General features: G+C 37.7%; 1 pseudogene; it reads left to right on the top strand.

The window, feature by feature from the left end:
• The first annotated feature begins 1,204 nt into the window (after positions 1-1,204).
• LOC101032287 (Y-box-binding protein 1-like) overlaps positions 1,205-19,835 on the top strand; it is a 33,665-nt pseudogene continuing 15,034 nt past the window's right edge.

Below are 19,835 nucleotides of genomic sequence, written 5' to 3'. Positions count from 1 at the left end.
CACTCAATTTAGAGTAAAAAATGGGCGGGAATGCAGTCCGTTCTAAAACCAATTTCTTGTTTGTTTTGTATTTTAGGGGATAGTGGTATAAACTATGTCAATACAAACATTATCATATTCTAAAATCATATTTTCATCCTTTTTAACAGTTGTATTTGCAGAGTGCTTTATGGTCCTTTAAAAACATTCCCATGTACTATCCTTTTTTCTCTTAACAGCCCAGGGTACTAAGTACTATTATTATACACATTTTACAGATGAGGAAATTGAGGATCAGAACAGTTAAATGCTTTCCTGCAGGTCTTTCAGGTAGTGAGAGTTTGGACTGAAGCCTAGGATTTCTGATTCAAAGCTGGTACCTCTCTGCTAATTATCCTTACCAAGGAGAACTCTCTCTAATTAGCCTAATAATTTGAACAACCTCAAAGATATATTAGGAAAGAGCACACTGAGCTTGTGAAAGCACCAGAGTGCGAGTCAGGAGATCTAGGCTGAATGCCTGGTTTTGGTGTTGGCAAATTATTCACTCTCTCTGGGTTTAAGGGTTCTTCATTTGTTAATTGAGAGGAGACGGTCCCTTGGGGAAAGGAGCATACCTTCTAAGACTAAATCTTATCATTCTAAATCAAATAAAAAATCTTTAACATGTGAAACATTTCTGATATGATGCTTTTTAAAAATAGCCTCTAAAACACTTTTTAAAATCTACAGTGAGATACCTTCCACCTAAAATGTCAAGAATCTCCAATCTGGCCTAGGCCTGGACCACCAGTTGCCCCCAAGAGAATCTACTTTCGAGAATCTACTGCTCTGTAGGACTCCATTTGGCAGACAGAACTCAGCCAAATATGAATATCTGAAGTGGAATTCCAAATATGGATATCTTTTTCTAAGAGCATAGCGTTCACCCAGTTGAATCCTGATAACTGTTTTATGATGTGCTACCTTGTTATTAGCTAGATGTCATTTGGGGATTTTCAGAACACATATATCTTTTAAATCAGATTTTATGAGAGATTCTAAGAGATTGTCTAAATACTGTTTTGCAAGAGAAGGGAAAAGAATCACTGAAATTAGCTGAATTCTCTGATTCCAATATGGGAGACTCAGTTCTTAATCCAAGAAATGCATGTGTTATAGTCACCAGTATCTAGGACTACCAGCCAAGTAAACTCAGGGCCCAGCCCCTGCTAACTAGAGATGAATGGCTGCTCATATCCTCCTGATCTTTAGACTTTGCAGGCCTCAGAAGTCTCAGGAAGGACATGGGACCAGCAGCTGTGTTGCAGAGGAAAGGTGAGTATAGCTCTTTCCCATGCTAAAACAGGAAGGCCCTTCTTCTGAACACTGCATTTCCTAGATTGTTGAACAAATTTGAAAAAGATGATTTTCCAAGCCATACATTTAACCAGATCATCATAATTTTTCTTTTTCTTTGAGACAGAGTCTCACTCTGTCACCTACGCTGTAGTGCAGTGGTGCAATCTCGGCTCACGACAACCTCTGCCTCCCAGGTTCAAGCGATTCTCCTGTCTCAGCCTCCCAAGTAGCTGGTACTATAGGCGCGTACCACCACGCCCTGCTAATTTTTGTATTTTTAGTGGAGATGGGGCTTCACCATGTTGGCCAGGACGGTCTCAATCTCTTGACCTTGTGATCCACCCGCCTCTGCCTCCCAAAGTGCTGGGATTACAGGCGTGAGCCATGGCACCTGGCCCTGATTTTTCTTTGAGTTCTATTTCTATTTCTCAGCCTGGCTTTCAAGGCCCCTGCCTCCCTAGATGACTTGTCCTACCGTTCTTCTGTCCAGGTTTCCCTATGCTGCCAGGATGAGTGCTGTCCTTCTTTCCTCCTTCCCCACAATAGAAATAACTCCCATTTCCTTGCCACCTATCCAAGGCTTTTACATTCTTGAAATCTCAGAAACAGTGACATTTCTGAGAAGTCTTCCCAGGTTAGCATGCTAACATACATTGATAGCTGCCATTTTAGATGCTTCTAGCAACTATTATCCCTGACATACCTTTAGTTCTTAATCACATCGTCCTTTATTACACAGCTGTGTCACATGTGAACTGTAGAGCTCATCAGCTCAACTAAGTTTTAATTTTTTTAAGAACAGGAACTCTGTCACAGACTCACTTGGTGCACATTTAGAGAAACAGAAGAACATGGGGTTGAGAGGCTGGACTTTGTTGACAGATGCCTTCATGTGAATCCAGCCACATTCTTTACTAGTGTGTGACCTTGGCCAGCGGCCTAATATCTCTGTTTTCTCATCTGCAAAATGGGGACTATGATGGTACTTACCGTTTCAGGTTGTTGGGAGGATTTTAGTAGTGTTTTCAGGTAACATGTTCAGAATATGATCTGGTGTGTCTTAAAGCACCCAATAGGTGTTGGCTACAACCACGTAGGAAGGGCTCAATCTCCCGTGTGCTCTGTACTATGGGCTACAGAATACACATATATGCAAATTAGCCTGTACCATCAAGGAATGGGGATTGGGGAGTGGGGGACAGATCTGGACTCAAATATGTGATAAAACTATACTGTGGTCAGCGGGATCATAGAGGAAAGCACAGAGAACGGCACAAACCCCGCAGCGCCTGACACCCGGCATTGCTAAACGAGAACTAGGTACACAGTCCATGAGGAATGATGATTTAATTTGAGTGGTGTTGGTTGAAATCTATTAAGTTAGTAATCACATACACAGTACCTCAAAAGAGTCCTTTAGTAGCTTTATAATGCAGAAACCACAGACGGGTTCAATTTGGCAGTGTTATTAAGCAAATAAATGGATTTTAGATGTTTAACTTCTAATCATATGTGAACTTCAGGAAGCTAAATGCTCCAATGACACCGCTAAATACCTCTTTGTTATAAAGCCATGGTTTGACTTTTGAGGCAAAGTCGAGAGCCTAAATTCAACCCCATTAGTTCATATTTTGTCCAAAATGCAGTTATAACGAAACCAGCAAATTAGGTCCCTTGATCATAAACCTCACAGAAGGAAAGCAAACAGAGCATGAATCAAAAAGTCTTTAGACAGAAGTTAGCTATCAGTAACATATAAATTAAGTGTAAAATCAAAGTTGGGTGGGGGATTAAGTTCGGTGGTTATGGTCTGTCTCAATGTAACCTAACAAAGGCAACCTGAGCACAAATAAAAGTAATTATAAACATACTGTAAACTCTTTCATTATGTTCTTACAAAATAACAAGCTCCAAAAATTAGAGTAAGCCTCATTTTTAACTCACTGCCACCATCCTTAACTTGTCACGTTGTACCAAGTTCTTATAGTCCACATGGTGTCAAAACATCACAAGCTTTTCCCAGACCTCATCTGTATTTTTGAACAATGGAGTGAGTCACTGTTAGCCACAAGTGTGACTCTGTTACCACTGGCAGTTTGTACACCAAGCTTGCACAACTCTGGCTTAATCACATTAAGTTTTGAGTGCTGCTATTTAAAGTTATTTAATTCTCCCCTAGCATTACATAGAGTGGGATCTTGGCCCATTGTTTTCAAAGGAGTTTGAAAACTTCGACACGGGCCCAATTGTTTTCCTACATATTTAGAGAATGTTAGAACACACTGCAGCTGCTCCAAGAACTATGGAAGCTTTTCCCAGTCTCTGCGGTCTATTGGCCAAATTTATATTGACGGATACCTCAGAGCATGGATTATTGAGCTAATAGACCACAACGACTCACTATTGTGTACATCAGAACTGTCACACCCATTTATAAGGAAGATCTGTTCCATGTGACTGAAGAGAAAGAGATATAACAGAAAAGACTCCTTTGAAAAGTCAGCTCATAAGCACTGATGACGTGAGTCTTAGAAAATCATCTGTCTAGAAAACCTGTAGTACTCCAAGAACATTCATGCCCCATAATGGCCTATAAATGTTTTCGTAAGAGTTCCAGAAAAGTATACAACCTGTACATTTCTGTTTTCTATTTTTGTGCCTTCAATAAATAAATAAATAAATGAAAATAGCCAAAGGATTGGGTTTTTTGCTTTGACAATTTGTGAAACAGCAAAAAAAAAGTTCGCTTTAAGGCTGAAACTTTGTTTGCCAAGTTTTTGTTTGGAACTAATTTTTATGGCTGAGTTACAAAGCCCCTGAAAAAGGGGGTTTCTAGTGGAAATGCTGACACAGCTTTACCCGTAGTGGCAAGAAGGGTGGGGGTTCTTTGCTGCCTCTTTATACCTTGTTTGCATTTTTGTGGTTTTAGAAAGAGAAATCTTGACGCTCAACCCTGGGCACTATACACTATGCTTAAAAGCATGTGTCTGTTCATATATTCTGTCTGTGGTTTGCCAAGAAGCTAGCACTGAAGCCTTCTCTGAAATGAACCTAGTAACCCATTGTGAAAGAGGACAGACTTATTTCCTGACTTTCAATAGATTTCATGATACCAGAGACTCACCTTCCCCTGGATTTAACAACAGTAACTACTCACAGAAAGCAGGGAACAGTCCGAGCTTCCTCTTTAATAGTTCTTTAAATCTTAATTTTCAACAATTGTCTGCTGATAAAACTAGAAAAGCTAATGATGAGCTGTTTGTGCAGATTAAACGATAATGTGAATTACTTGGACACAAGGATGTATGAGGATCTGAATTACTTTTAGTCTACATCAGCATTACAGTTTTAAGGTGGATATCTAATGAACTTACTCAGATTTAAAGTAGAAAGGCTGTAGTGGGGAAAGCTTTTGAGAGAAGCATGATTCTTTTCATTTCTTCCTCCTGAGGGATGCTCTCCAAAAAACACTCCGTTACAGCTATAAACAGACTGAACTTTAGAACAGTGCAGCCTGCTCATAGTCCAAAACAACAACAACAAATAACTATTCATTTATGTCGAGAAAACCCATCAAATCTATGGAAACTATTCTCCAATGTTCCTGTGGATTCCACATTATCATTCAAAATTCCTAGGTGTGGACAGTATAGCTTTGCACTGTATGGTTGTTGCTGAACTAAAGGAGCCCATTGAGCTTCTTGGACCTGGGGTACACTCTAACTTTGGTGGTTATGTTAAAATTACCAAACTACAGTTCACAAAGGCATCGTATTTTTATAAGGGGGACAAAACTTGCTTCATTTAATTTTTCCAGAGAGGCTTTATTCCATTAAATAAAAGAAAAAAGGCTTTTCTGAACTTCAGTGTTTTGTAGCTTGGGCTTTATTTCCACCTTAAAATCTTTACCTGGCCGTGATCTGTTGTTCCATTACTGGAGGGCAAAAATGGGAGGAATTTTCTGGGCTAAATTGCAATTAGGCAGCCCTGAGTGCGGCTGGCACCAGTTAACTTAGGATATTGGAGTGAAAAGGCCCGTAATCAGCCTTCGGTCATGTAGAACAATGCATAAAATTAAATTGACATTAATGAATAATTGTGTAATGAAAATGGAAGAGGAGAGTTAATTGCATGTTACAGTGAGTGTAATGCCTAGATAACCTTGCATTTAATGCTATTCTTAGCCCTGCTGCCAAGACTGCTACAGAACCTCTCTCAGCAGGAAGTCATTAAAGCTGTGAGTAGATAATGCAGGCTCAGTGAAACCTAAGTGGCAACAATATAACAAGAGTTTCTTTCAGACCTTAGTGTTTTCTGAAAAAAGGGGCATGTTGAGGTAATTTGTACACATCTGAATGAAAACAGGAAACTCCTAGCAATCTATTTGCAGTTTGTCCAGTCCCACAGATTGCCCAGCTCTTGTAGAGACCAAGGTCAGCGCCTATAATCAAAGACAACCCTAAACCACCAGGGCTTACAAGGCAATAAGCACCCAGCTGTCTACCAGCTACAACTTAGTTTTGTTAATCACTTAGTGTGGCAGAGTCTGTGAAATGTTTGACCTCAGACTTAAAAGACCAGGGGAATATGTCCTCAGGACCAGTTCATGGGCACCACCTGCTCAAACAGATAATCATTTCAGGAGCCCCAACGTTCTAAATACCCACCCTGAAACTTTCATTTAAAGCTATGTGTACTTTGATCGTGGCCAACAGTAAGATCTTTCTAGACCTGCATCTTAAGAAAAGGTTTCTCAAAATTTGCAAGAAGAAAATACACAATATTCTTCTCCTGACCATATTTCTTTTCACCATGATTGTTTCTTTCAGTCATTGCAAGGTTTTTTTTAGTCATTTTGGAGTTTTGTGTTTCTCTTTAATCTATGGACTGTCCAGAGGGAGTCTACTCTGACAAAAGGGCACCTTTTTCAGCCTGAAGGACAAGAGGTAAACAGCATGCTGCTCGATTGATCACTGTGGAATCGCCCCTGGCCAGTGGTCCTGGGTGGAATGTACATATAGCATGCATGTAGTTAAAAAGACCAGATAAAAACAGATCCTAGGGAAAGTGCTTGAAGGAGGTGGAGGAGTTTAAATACCTGTCATTTTGCATTTTTACAAAATACAGCTTTAAACCTCATTTGGAAAACAAAACTCAGTGCTACCAACAGTAGCCAAGATTTATTAATTGAAAGGAGACTCTAATTCTTTTTCAGTCTCTCTTTTTTTTTTTTTTTTTTTTTTTTGGCAAATCCAGGTGGCAGTACATATTTCAGCCAAAGTGATTTTTGATTGAGGAATTATTTCATCCTGAGGGCTTCATTTTGTTTTTGATTTGTGCAGAATGTGTTTCTCTCACATCATTCAGGATGGATCTTCAGTGTTGCTAGTTGGATGCCCTGTGCTTTGCAGTCCGTCACTCATATTCCCTAGTTCTGCTGTGCATGGGGGCTATGTGGAGCCCATGCTCACAGGTCCCAAACGATAAAAAGATGCTTCTTCCATCAAGAAATTCTCGGAAATAACATATCTCTGAGAAGAAGATAACCAGCCCAAAACAGGTAAGTCCCGGGTATTGGGAAATGTGTCTAGAATACAGTCCATAACATTGCCTACTATTGACCAAGTTAATACTCAAACAATTGGAATTCTCAGATTAAAAATATTAATAACAAAGAGGAGGAAGAGGAGGGAACAAAGGAAAAGGGCCAGAACTTTTTCTTACAGCAGAGTCAAGCCACTGGCATTTTTTGCTCCCAGAGCTTAATCTGTCAGATGGTTCTGTTCCTTACTTACACTGTCATTTTGGCAAATTCTTGTCCTCTCTGAGCCCTCAGATTTTAGACAGCAATGGTACTCACCTCCAGAAGTGTTGTGCAGGCTAAGTGTGATCATGCTTGTAAGTGCTGCAAAAATACTGCTTTTATTGTTTATCATTGCCTTCATCAATTCTAAGAACCTTGCTCTGCCCAGGCCACCTTCCTTCTTGACCACCGCAGAGACCACACCTATCTCTGAATAGCTTTGATACCTGTAAACTTTGAACCTCTTGTCAGAACAATTCAACCCATCCTGGAATCTCCCTATACCATTCTTATTTGAAATGATCTTTCCCTGACTAATTTCCATTGACTTGCATGTCTCATCCTGGAAACATTTTATTTCCTGATATTCAGGGTTAAGCCTTGTTTTATAACATTCCACTTGTGTTCTTACGAGATTTGAGTAAATAGTAGGGCTTCATATATGTCTTGTTTTCAATGTGCCTTACCTCTAAAATCAAAGTGCAAGTTATAAAAAATATTCACACATGAAAAAAGAAACACAATAGTTCAAACCATACTTAACTAGAATTTTCAGGCTGAGTGTGGTGACTCACACCTGTAATTCCAACACTTTGGAAGGCCAAGGTGGGAGGATCACTTGAGGCCAGGAGTTCAAGACAAGCCTGAGCAACATACTAGGATCTCATCTCTATATTTAAAAAAGAAAAGTAAAAAGAAAAAATAAACAAAAATAGAATTTAATGGGCTGGGTGCAGTGACTCATGCTTGTAATTCCAGCACTTTGGGAGGCCGAGGCAGGCAGATTGCCTGAGCCCAGGAGTTTGAGACCAGCCTGGGCAACACAGTGAAACTCCATCTCTACTAAAATATAAAAAATTAGCCACACATGGTGGCACACACCTGTAATCCCAGCCACTCAGGAGGCTGAGACAGGAGAATTTTTTGAACCCAGGCTGCAAAGGTTGCAGTGAGCTGAGATTGCACCACTGCACTCTTGCCTGGGCAGCAGAGTGAGACTCCATCTCAGAAAAAAAAAAAAAAAAAAAAAAAAAAAAAAAAGGAGAATTTGCAGAGAATATAGAATTTTGATTAATAGAATTTCTAACTACATGGAAAAATTATTTCAAAGCTTTCTATAAAGACTTTAAAAATGTACAAATTTCTTATCTTTAGTTAAGGATAACAGTGATATATAGTGATATATCAATGTTTATTTGAGGAATAGGGATTTTTAAAATGCATATGGCCATATGCTAATCAATTATTATTATTATTTTGAGATGAGGTCTTGCTCTGTTGCCCAGGCTGGAGTGCAATGAAGTCATCTTGCCTCATTGCAGCCTCCACCTCCCAGGTTCATGCAGTTCTCCCACCTCAGCCTCCCAAGTAGCTGGGATTACAGGGGTGCACCACCTCACCCAGCTAATTTTTTTTTTTTTTTTTTTTTTTTTTTTTTTTTTTTTTTTTTTTTTTAGTAGGAACAGAGTTTCACTATGGTGTCCAGGCTGGTCTCAAACTCCTCACCTCAGGTGATCCACCTGCCTCAGCCTCCCAAAGTGCAAAATGCTGGGATTACAGGCGTGAAACATGGTACTGGGCCAATGCTAAACAATTATAAATACAGGATAGATTGAGACAGAAAGAGTAGGTGAAGTATATTCTAACTTTTAAACAGATTTTCACTGGTATGAGTAATTTTTTTGTATTTTCTTTTTTAGGGAGATAGAAGTATTTTACTGGAAGAGAAGGAATGGTTAATCAGTTTTACTATTAGATACAATCACTTAGGAAAAAAGAGGTTTTGCTACATGTAGATAAAGAGGCTTCAAAGTTTATTGTTAAAACTGATAAAAGACAATGATCAGAGGAATATTTCATTTGTTTCTTGTGAGTCCCTTTGAAAATATGGAAAGAATTCAAAGTTAAGAGGTAACATGACGTAGAAAAAAAGAGCTCCACTTTATCAGTGCTGCCACTTCCAAGCCACAAAACCTAGGGGAGAAAAGTTATCTCACTTTGCCTTACTTTCCTCACCTGCAGAGTGAAGGGTTTTCAAAGTCTTCTCCAGGACGATAGTCTAAGAATACTTTGCAAAATTAAATATGCATTTATTGATAATTTACTATGTGGTATAGGGTAGAGAAATGCAAAAACAGTAAGTGCTTTCAAAAAACACTTATAATCAGGAGCCAGTGTATGGACCTCCAAAAAGTTTTTAAGTCGTAAACTGTTTCCCTTCACAAGTGGCCATTCTGATGCAGGCGGGGGGGGGCTCCCAAACTGGGGCTTATCCTGGGAGGGTTATTGGCTTCACTCAGAAAGAATTCAAGGTGAGCTGGTGGTATCAGACAGCAGCTTTTATTGAAGCAGCAGTGTACGGCAGCAGCAGAGGTATTGCTCCTTGCAGAGCAGGCCTAACCCACAGGCAGTGTGCCCAGAATAACAGCTCTGAAGCAATTCTGTAGTCATATTTATACTCACTTTTAATTATATGCAAATTAAGGAGCAAGTTATGCACAAATTCCTAGTCAAAAAGTGGTAACTTCCAGATTGATATAGTATGGCTCTGTGTCCCCACCCAAATCTCACCTTGAATTGTAATAATTGCCATGTGTCATGGGAGGGACCCTGTCGGAGATAACTGAATCATGTGGGTGGGTCTTTTCTGTGCTGTTTTCATGGTAATGAGTACGTCTCATAAGATCTGAGGGTTTTATAATGGGGAGTTCCCCTGTACAAGTTCTCTTGCTTTCCTCCATGTAAGATGTTAACTTTGCTCTTCCTTCATCTTCCGCTAAGATTGTGAGGTCTCCCCAGCCATGTGGAACTGTGAGTCTATTAAACCTCCTTTATAAATTACCCAGTCTTGTGTATGTCTTCATTAGCAGTGTGAGAACAGACTAATACGCAGATCTTTGAGTCATTGCCATGGCAAGGGATGGTAACTTCCAGGTGTTGCCATGGCAATGGTAAACGGACATGGCAAACTGGTGTCCAGGTCTTACAGAAAGGTGCTTTCTCTTCTTCCCTGTTTTAGTTAGTCCTCAATCTGGTCTGGTGCCCAAACCTTGCTTCTGGAGTCAAGTCTCACCTTCTACCTCAATTCCATATGATGCTAATCTGTTGATGAGCAATAGTAACATGCCTTTACCCTGGAGGAATGAACCACCAATCCCTGTACAGGTCTTCAAACAGTGAGCATTTTCTTCTCTTTCCTGTGCATTTGCTTTGGATTCCTCTAAGCAGTTGGAAAGCAAAAAACAATTAATCTATATTTGGTTAAAAATCACAGTTTAATTGCTGATAATAATCATGGTAATGAGAACAGTAACAAAAAGGGAATCCACCTGTGAGTTATTTGAATTCACGTATAAATTTAAACTAAAAATCACCTTTGAAACTAAGCATGGAATAATGTGTTCTGGATATTCTTTATAAAGGGTGATGACCTGTTAACCATCTAGACACAGATCTGCAAAGATGCATATGGGAAGTAAAAAATAAATATGGGAAGTAAAAAATAAAGCTTAAGACTTTTTTTCTTTTAACTGATGTTTTGCCAGTGTGTTATGGGCTTCATCAGAGAATGCAAACACAAACTTTTGTTTGGACTTCAAAGCATTTTTCAATTCCAGCTTAAGTAATGAAATAAATGTGTAAAGTCACAGATCCAGGGACTGCTTTGTGTAGCTGGTTGTTTTATCACAACATTGTTTTTTAAAAAGATAGCTCTGTAGATTTAACTTTAATACCTGAAAAAAAATTGGAAAGCCATCAAGAGATTGATTTGCAAACAAAGAGAAGATACTAGCTAGTGCTTAGCATGGCTTATTGAGAATAAATTCCACTGGATTAATCTGATCTCATGAGACAGTGACATACTTGACAAATGTCGGGCTGTGGGTATATGAGAAAAGGAGGCAAAGATAGAGTATGTAAGTTTATGCCAATGATCAGTGTACATTTAGAACTAGCTTCATGTTAGTTTATTCTAGACACATGAACATATACCACTTTTCAAAATCATTCTCTTTGTAGCCTGGCTGGAGGTTCAGTTGTCTCATCTGTAATGAGTGATAAATCGGTTCAGTGTTTTTCAAAGCATGGCATGGCTTTTCTAAGGGTCATGAGATTAATCTATTACAGTAGGTAACAACTAGCAAATTTTGAAAACATATAGTAGAATAAATTAGAATAGAAACCATCAGAGTTCATTGCATGTAGAAAGGGTAGGTCCTGTTTTGTATAACTTTTGCTTCAGTTATGTACTCTGTGTGTGTGTGCGCACATGGGGTGTGTGTGTGTGTGTATGTGTGTGTGTGTGTGTGTGTGTGTGTGTAGTGGGACATAATATGAAATGTATTTCTTACTGTGAGTTGAAATCGAAAACAGTCAAAAGCCTCTGGACTTGATATCTGTGGTCCCATCTTATCTTTTTCTTTCCCTCAGCAAACATTTAGTGCACCTATCATGTGTTTGTAGTCCATTCTGGCTCTAACATTTTATACTCTTAAGGAAAGTCAAGGCACCTAACAACACGTAAATATTGAGATTAGCAGTTGGATAGATTATAATTCTATCTTGACTCTTCTTATAACAATAAAGTATGGATGAATTACACTACATATGCACTTAACTTATGTGGGTTCACCTATACATGTTTAGCAAACACAAAATAAAAAACATATTTATTTAAAATGCTTTGGCTCCTAAATGCAAACCAAAAAAAAAAAAAAATCATTTGGTGGTCTCCTGGAAAGCAAAACAAAAACAGTAATCTTTTCCAACACTGCAAGGAAAACAGACTATTTAGAACTGATTAAGAGTGGGTAAGTAAACCCAAAGCCATATAGATGGTTATTAAGAACAATTGGAAATACAATTTTGCATAATCGACCTTAGAAACTAAGCCCTGTGTGGAACTCCATGATAAATGGGAACTTAGGTGACTTTCCTTCTCCTCTTCCTTCTGAACAGTAGAAATTGTCTTTCTCTTTTCCTCTTCCTTTTTCTTCCTCTTCCCCTTCCTCTTCTGTCTCTATCCACAACTGAACTTTAACCATTTTTATGTAATGTTAATGTATTTAAAAGATCCTATATTCATATATATATATATAAGTTTTAAAGCACAGTAATAAACCTATCACCAATTTAACAGCAAGAAACAACATGGGTTCTGCCCTACCCAGTCCTACCCACCTCTCTCTAGAAATAACCAGGAGTCTAAATTTTACATTATTTCTTTATTTCTTCTTGCCTGTTTCATTACATATACGTATCTCTAAGCAACATTGTGTTTTGCTTTGATTTGTAATGACATTTGTAAAAATGGTACTGGCGTGCATCTTTTTTTGCAACTTGATTTTATCACTGAAGTACATTTGACAATTCATCAATGTAGCTAGAATTTATCCATGTGCTACAAAAGTGCTGGGTAGAGAAGAGTGTGGTCCCTTTAAGTGACAGAGAAGTGGTGCAGGGAAGTACTGAGTGGAAGAGGGTGTGGTCCCTGGCGAGGGCTCCCTCATAGACCTAGGTGAAGACAGGCATTTTTGTTTTCCTGCCCAAATGTTGCATTTCCCAAGACCACCCTGGCCTGCCACGCCCCCACCCTGTGCCTATAAACCGCCTTCAGCAGGCACAGCAGACAGCCGGCTGGACGTGGAGAGGAAAGCCAATAGGCATCGGCATGCTGGCCGGCCACCAACTGGCAGAAGCAGAACAACGCAGAATTTGGCCAAAGGAAAGCCCAGGCCTCTGAGCAGCCGGACACCAGACTCCAGGTGTCAACATCCTTACTACATCCCCTTCTGACTTCCACATTCAATAAAACCTTGCACTTATTCTCCAAGTCCATATGTGATCCGATTCTTCTGGTACACCAAGACAAGAACGCAGAATACAGAAAGCCTTCTGTTCTTGAGAGAAGGTAGGGGATCTAATTGAGCCAGTTAACACAAGCCACCTATAGATGGCAAACAGAGCACACGATAGCACACGCCCACCGGGGCTTCAGGAGCCTTAAACATTCACCAGTAGACTCTGCCATGGGGTCAGAGCCCCATAACCTGCCCGTCTGTATGCTCCCTAGAGGTTTGAGAAGCAGGACACTGAAGAAGCAAGCCACACCCCCATTGCACACCCTGCGAGGAGGACAAGGGAACTTTTCCAGTTTCACATTTTCAATGCTGTGTAATATTCCAGTCTATGACTATACCACCATTTTTATTTAATTCTCCTTTTTCTAGTGAGCTGCTTTGCATGTCCTTTGAAGATCTCCTCCTGTACACATGCCAGGAATTCACTCAGGTGAAGCTTCCCAGTCTGTTTGACATTACAGCACTGTCAGACCTGCATTAATCTGAACTGCAGCTGGTCCCAGCCCTACTCAGCAGACCCAACAGCACACTATGGCTTCTTGACACATCATTTCACCACTGTGCACAGGTTAAAACTTACTCTGCTGTAAGGAGTACCTTATCTAGGTGAAGAATTACCAGATCCTCAGGTATAAGAATGTTTGATTTCACTATGTGGTTTCCTAAAGTGGTCATGCCAGTTTTTAGTTTGAATAGCAAAATATGTCTATTTTCCCATATCCTCACTTATAGTTGATATTATCAGAACTCATAGTTTTTGCCGATCTAGTGTATATGAATTCTATTTCATCATGATCATAATTTGCATTTCCCTGATTACTAATGATTTTGAGTATTTTTTTCTTTTCTTTTTTTTTTTTTTTTTTTCAGATGGAGTTTTGCTTTTATTGCCCAGGCTGTAGTGCAATGGTGTGATCTTGACTCACTGCAACCTCTGCCTCCTTGGTTGAAGCAATTCTCCTGCCTCAGCCTCCCCAGTAGCTGGGATTGCAAGTGCACACCACTATACCCAGGTAATTTTTGTAGTTTTAGTAGAGATGGAGTTTCACCATGTTGGCCAGCCTGGTCTTGAATTCCTGACCTCAAGTGATCTGCCAGCCTCAGCTTCTCAAAGTGAAGGGATTAGAGGTATGCGTGACCGCCCATGGCCCTAGCATTTTTTCTTAAATTTCCCAGATGTATTTCCTCTTCTGTGATATGCCTGTTCAAATACTTTACCTATTTTTCAGATTGGAAGGGTTTTTTTTTTTTTTCTGATTTACTTTGCAAGAGTTCTTTATGAATACAGGATATTAATACTTTGTGGTTATATGTTGTCTTAATCAGCTCAGGCTACCATAATAAAATGCCATAAACTGGGTGGCTTAAACAGAAAATTTATTTCTGAAAGTTCTAGAAGCTCGAAGTCCAAGATCAGGATGCCAGCATGGTCAGTTTCCAGTGAAGGTTCTTTTCTTGACTTGCAAACAGCTGACTTCGCTATGTGTCCTCCTATGATAGAGCCACCCGTCTGCTGTGTCTTCCCATGAAGGCACTAATCCCATGTGAGTGTCCCACCCTCGTGACCTCAGCCAACCCTGATTACTTTCCAAAGGCCTCATCCCCAAATACCATCACATTGGAAGTTAAGCCTGCCACAAATGAATTTGAGGGCAGACATCATTCAGCCCATAGTATATGTATTACAAATATCTTCTAGCTTGTTATCCTTTTACTTTTGTTATGGTGCTTTTGGATGAGCAACGAATCTTGTTTTTGTAGCAAAAAAATTTTTATATTTTCTTGAACATATATACATTCTTCTAAAGGTTTTATAGTTATGTCTTTACTATTTTCATTTTTATACATCTGGAATTTGCTTTTGTGAATACAACAGAGATTCAATTTCATTTTTCCATATGGATAATTAATAATGCAAGTAGCATTTGTTGTGTGATCCATACTTCCCAGTGAGCTGCTAGGAAACCTGATCATCAAATAATTTATGGCAGGCCAACTGTCAGATTCCACTGCACGTTCCCTATTCTGTTGCATGGATCAACTTGATTATCCCTGTGCCAGTACATTATCTGAGAAACTATGTATTCATAATATATCTTGACATATGAAAGAACAAGCTCCTTTAGCTTATTATTCTACAGAAGGGTTTGGGTTTTTTCTTGTTGTAGTGATGGGTATTTTTTTTTTTTTTTGCTTTGTTTTGTTTTGTGATGGAGTCTTGCTCTGTCTTTCAGTTTCGAGTGCACTGCACCCTCCACCTTCTGTTTTCAAGTAATTTTCTTACAGGCTTGAGCCACTGTGCTCAGCTAATTTTTGTATTTTTAATAGAGATGGGTTTTCGCCATGTTGGCCAGGCTGGTCTCAAACTTCTGACCTCAAGTGATCTGCCTGCTTCAGTCTCCCAAAGGGCTGGAATTAGAGGCGTGAGCCACTGCATCTGGCCAGAAGGGTCTTAAAAATTCTTGGGCCTTTGTTCTTACATGTAAATTGCATAATTTATACGTTATCAAGTTTTTTTGGAATTTTGTTTGATGTAATATAATGGAATAAATCTATAGTTAAAACTGGAAATAATTAAAATTCTTATATTATTGAGATTTTCTGTCCAAGATCATGGTTTACTTCTCCCTTATTAGATCTTTCAATAAAGCTTTAAAATTTTTCCCAAATAGATCTTGAAATGTTTGTTATTCCTAGGCATCTTATATTTTCAGTTGAAATTATATATTATATAAATGCTTACATAGATATATATATCTATATCTATATAGAGATATATATGTAGAGAGAGAGAGAAAGAGAGAGTATGTTTTCTTGTTTTGTTGCCAGGGTATAAATAGTAATTTATTTTTATGTGTTGATTTTATTGATATATTAATTGTATATCCAGCAATCTTGCCAAACTCTAATATTAGTTCCAAATATCTCTATAAGATTATTTTATATTTCCAATGTAGAAAATAATAATTCAAGAATAATGGCAGTTCTTAATTTTACTAACTTTTGTAAGGTGAAGGGATTATTGCACTGGCTGGATCCTCCAGTAGAATGTGGAATAGATCTGGTAATAGTGGGCACCTTTTCCCTTTTTCTGATTTAAAAAAGTATGCTTCTAATTTTTTATAATTAAAATTTGTAGTTATTACAGGTTTTTCTACAAACAAATTATTACATTAAGAAGTTCATTTTACTTCTAGTTTGCTAAGGTTTTTGTTTGCATTTTAAAGCATGTGTGTTGAATTTTACCAAGTGCTTTTTCTGCATCTACTGAAAAATTTTATACTGATTTTTCTCCTTCGCTGTATTACTGAAGTAATTATATTGATCAAGTTTCCAAACCTACCTGAACCTTCTTTGAATTACTTGGATAAACTAAACTTGGTCATGCTGAATAATTTTTCTTACATACTTAGTATATGCAGTGTTCTAATATTTTGTTTAGGATAGTCAAACTCCTAAGTGGAACTAGACTAATTTACCTTTGCTATTTTGTTTTTGCCTATTTTTAAAATTAGGGAAAATACCAGCATTATATATTCCTTTTATTCTGTTTCACAGAAAAATTTATAAGATTGAAATAATCCATCCTTTGAATATTCTACAGAACTTGCCTGAAACCATTGATCCCTAGATTTTTCTAGATGAGATTTTTAACTAAATGTGCTGATAATTTAGTTGGTAATTGTCTATTTTTTGTCCGATTTTGTAATTCAGATTTTTCTAGATATTTATCATTTCTGTGTTTAGTTTAAAATTAGCATAAAATGTTTTATATTTTTCTCTTATGTTGTAAGTCTTTGGCATATTTTTAGTCCCCTTTTATCATTATAATTATTGCTTATAAGTATCCTTTAATTTTTTTAGTCAATCTCGCCTCACTGCAACCTCTGCCTCCTGGGTTCAAGCAATTCTTGTGCCTCAGCCTCCTGAATAACTGGGATTACAGGCACCCACTGTCTTGCCCAGCTCATTGTTTTGTATTTTTAGTAGAGACAGGGTTTCAGTGTGTTGGCCAGGCTGGTCTTGAACTCCTGACCTCTAACAATCCACCTGCCTTGGCTTCCCAAAATGCTGGGATTACCGGCATGAGCTACTGTGCCTGGCCCTGTCAGAGATTTTTGTATTTTGTTAGTCTTCTTCTCGAAGAATTACTATTTGTCTTTATTCATCGTTTCTATCACATACCATTTTCTTTTCACATTAACTTCTGATCTTTATTATCTCCTTCAAGTACATCTGTTGGATTTATTCTGTTGATACAGCGTAATTCAGGCATTGGCAGACTTTTCTGTGAAGTAGTCAATATTTTAGGCTTTGTGGACCATACAATGTCTGTTACAACTAATCAACCTATGCCATTATAACATGAAAGCAACCATAGACAATATGTACATTAATGGGCATGGTGTGTTCCAGTAAAACTTTATTTACAAAAACAGGAGCAAGATTTGACTCTTGGCTTGAACCAGTTTACTCTTGGCTTTCTTGGATTCTCAATACATGGTCTATAAACTTCTGTGGGGTCCCTAGGAACTTTTTAGGAGGTAAAATCAAAATTAGTTTCATTACAATGCTAGATGTTACTTTTTTACCGTGTTACATTGAACTGGCAGTACAATAACTAGAGTGGATAAAATCACCGGCACCTTAGCACAAATCAAGTTGGTGATAATTCCATCACTGTGCCCTCACTATAAAAATGAATATCAGTTCACCTAGGAATGTCTTTAACAAAACACTAAAACTTATTTAATTTTATTAAAACTTGATCCTTGATTACGTATCTTCTTAGAATTCTGTCTGATGAATTGGGATTTACACATAAAGCACTTCTGCTGCATTTTAAAGTATGATGCCTTTCTCAAAAAAAGAACTTACATGATTTGTTGGAGTTGCAAGCTAACTAGCCATTTTCATCACAGGACAGAATTTTTACCTCAGAGAACTAAGCAAACTGTGAGTACTTAGCTTTGGGTATTTGTCAGACATTTTCTCACAAATGAATGAAGTGAGACTGTCACTTCACAGAAAACATTGAAAATATGTATTACCAATGTTAAAATTTGAACTTTCATATAAAAATTAGAATATCTGGCTGGGTGCAGCGGCTCACGCCTGTAATCCCAGCACTTTGGGAGGCTGAGGCAGGCTGATCACAGGTCAAGAGATCAAGACCATCCTGGCCAACATGGTGAAATCCCATCTCTACTAAAAATACAAAAATTTGCTGGTTGTGGTGGTGCACACCTGTGGCCTGAGCTACTCGGGAGGCTGAGGCAGGAGAATTGCTTGAACCCAGGAGGCAGAGTTTGCAGTGAGCCAAGATTGCACCACTGCACTCCAGCCTGGCGCCTGACAACAGAGCAAGACTGTGTCTCAAAAACAAACAAACAAACAAACAAACAAACAAAATAGAATATCTGTCGCTGTGAGTTTAACAGCTTCCCAATGCTTAAACACCATTTTGATGAAACTGGTGGTGAAATTAACAAGTGTTTTTTTTCCATTAATACATTGAAATAAACATTCAGGAGATCTGTGTCAGTCGGTGTATGAATATTTTTAGATGATCAATAAATGATGCTACAAAATTATGCCTGGGTAAAAGATTCATTCAAAGTGCAAGACATACCAATAGATCTTAATGTAACAGACTATGAAACATTCATTGATGTGGTTAAATCCACATTGCAATTAACCTTTAAGAGACTACCATTAGTGGAGATTTGACATAGTATCAAAGAAGAATATTCACAATTATATGAAAAGCCTATTAAAATACTCTCCTTTTCCCAGTACATGTCTGTGTGAGACCAGGTATCCTACATATACTTCAACCAAACTAACATATTCTAGGAAATTAGATGTAGAAGCAAATATGAGAATCCAGTTCTTTTCTATTAAGGTAGACATTAAAGAAATTTGTAATAGTGTAAAAGAATTTTATGTGTATCACTAAATTATTTTGTTTGGGAGAATATTTTTATTAAAATATAAGGTTAATATAAAATGGGTTTATTATTTTTAAATGAATTAATAAATGTTTTAAATGTTAAAGTTCTAACTCTGTATGATAGTTATAACCCACATAAATAAAAGCCTTTTGGGGCCCCTGATAATTTTTAAGAGTATCACATGGTCCTGAGACAAACATTTAAGAATAACTGGTCTAGATTACTCAGTTGGATACTTACCTCATTCATTTTTTTTTTTTTTTTTTTAGCCTTTCCTTTTTTCGAATGTAACCATTTTAGGTTATAAAGGGCCTTCAGAACCTGTTTTCAACCACATCATGGAAGTTTTGATATGTAATGTTATCATCATTACTTAGTTATAAGTGAGTTTTATATTTTAATTTTGATGTTTGCTTTGATTCATGAGAAATTTAGAAGTGTTTTTAATTTTCAAAAATTAAATTATCTTTATTATTGATTTCTAATTTAATTGTACTTCAGTTAGACAAAATGATCTATGTAATAACAATTCCTAGAAATTTGTTGTGACTTACTGTGCATATTAATATCGTGGTAAATTTATAAGGATCACATATGTATTTGAATATATGTATTGTCTGTTTTGAGGTGATTCTACAGATGTCCATTTTATTATACTTGCTAATAACAGAGCTAAATTCTTCTATATCTTTACTAATGTGTTGTCTATTGATTTATCAATAGTTACGGGAGTTAAAGTATTAAGCATGTTACAATCTGCTGCTGCAACCTTGATTTTGTACTTTCCCCCTTATAACTCTATAATTATTCCTTTTCATGTTTTTAGGGCCATTTTACTAGTCAGCTCACACCTGGAAGAGTTAAATATTCCTGGGAATTGAAATTATTGTAATTTTA

The sequence above is a fragment of the Saimiri boliviensis genome, chromosome 11, assembly GCF_048565385.1.
Source record: "Saimiri boliviensis isolate mSaiBol1 chromosome 11, mSaiBol1.pri, whole genome shotgun sequence".
Taxonomy (NCBI): Eukaryota; Metazoa; Chordata; class Mammalia; order Primates; family Cebidae; genus Saimiri; species Saimiri boliviensis.
Note: the sequence above shows the minus strand (reverse complement) of the source record. Positions and strands in the feature narration are given on the sequence as shown.